Here is a 1725-nt window from a genome sequence, read left to right as displayed (position 1 = left end):
CAGAATATTATAGATAGATGGTTGACCCAGCTTAGGGGAAGGAATTTTTTTCCCTATGGAGAAAATTGGCTTCTACTCTGTGGGTTTTTTGCCTTCCCCAGGATCAACAATGCAGAACAGCTGCACTAAAAATAGGCTGAACTAGATGGACATAAGGTCTTCCTTCAGCCTTCAAAGCTATGTTATGTTACTATGTTATGTTATTTCTTCATGTTGGTTCTCCGCATTGCGAGATAGTCGCGTCCTGCTGACTAAGCCAAATGTAAGGGGAGGACAGGACTGTAGTCGTGACCTGAATTACTGAAACATCTATGTCCAGTCCTTCCCCTACAGAAAACTGCAAAATTTACTTTCACCTGAAAACAACACCTTGGATCACTGAGCAACAGTCCAGTTCTTTTTCTACTTGGCCCTGGTAAGACACTTCTGGCGTTATCTATTGGTCATGAGTGGCTTGACATAAGGAAGACGATATTCGTAGCCCATGTCCTGGATACGTCTGTGTGTGGTGGCTCTTGATGCAATGACTCCAGCAGCTGTCCACTCCTTGTGAAGCTCCCAAAATTTTTGAATGACCTTTTCTTAACAACCCTTTCGAGGCTGCGCTTATCTGGTTGCTTGTGCACCTTTTTCTATCACACTTTTTCCTTCCACTCAACTTTCCTTTAATATGCTTGGATACAGCACTGCCTTTAGGACATCTGTCAAGTCAGCAGTCTTCCCCATGATTGTTGAGCTACTGTAAGAGACTAAGGGGCATTTTTGAACACTTTGAAAGCCTTTGTAGGTGTTTTTGCTACTTATTCTAATTTACTGAGATAATGACTTTTGTGTTTTCATTGGCTGTAAGCCATAGTCTTAATCATTAACAGTAATAAATATAGTGACTCTATATAATATATGTGTATCTCTTTTTGCATTGAAGAACTGAAATAAATTAACTTTTTGATATTCTACCGTATATACTTGAGTATAAGCTGACCTGAGTATAAGCCGAGGCACTGTGATGCAGTGACCCCTGTGACAGCTAGGGGGCACTGTATGGGACATGCATGCAGGCATTCCTTCATTGTAATAGAGAAAATGGTGACCGGCAGGGTTGTGAATGGGCGATATGTATCACAAGTGTGGGTGCCTTGTGATGGAAGCTTGAATGTGTGTTGATCAGCTGAGATACTGCTGAGGTTTTGTTACAGTGTATCAGGGAAAGCTTCCAGGTGACTTGGTGAGATGGGTGGGACCAGTCACCTACAAACCCACCCAGGGGCGTGGGTCTGAATGCCCAGAATAAAGCCTGTGTGTGGCTGTGTAAAATAGGACCTGCGATGAGGTCATAGCCATGTGATCCGTATCTCACCAGTGGGCGTGGCTCCGGACCATATAAGGTGACCAGGGTAGGTCACATGGGGGAGAGTGCCTGGATCTGATTGGTCTGTGTGGAAGGTCTCGGAAGGCCGATGTACTGGAAGGTGTGCTGCCTTCCTGAAGAACACGTGCGGAGGCTGCTGAACCGGGAGAGGCCTGTGTATAATGGCCTGTGTGTATTGGACAATCCCCAGGAGGGAAAGAACATCCGGAGTGAGAAGCAGCTAAGAGGTAACCCTGGACAGGGGGAATTAACTGAGAGGTGATTTTGGGAGAAGCACCTGTAAAGCAGTTGCCATATATTATACTCAGTGTATTGTCCATATATACAGTTTATGTACAAGACAACACTCTCTGAAA

Source organism: Dendrobates tinctorius, unplaced genomic scaffold (genome assembly GCF_039654945.1).
Source record: "Dendrobates tinctorius isolate UK_male_01 unplaced genomic scaffold, ASM3965494v1 ptg000158l, whole genome shotgun sequence".
Classification (NCBI taxonomy): Eukaryota; Metazoa; Chordata; class Amphibia; order Anura; family Dendrobatidae; genus Dendrobates; species Dendrobates tinctorius.
The sequence above is the reverse complement of the archived record's forward strand: the minus strand, read 5'-3'. Positions refer to the sequence as shown.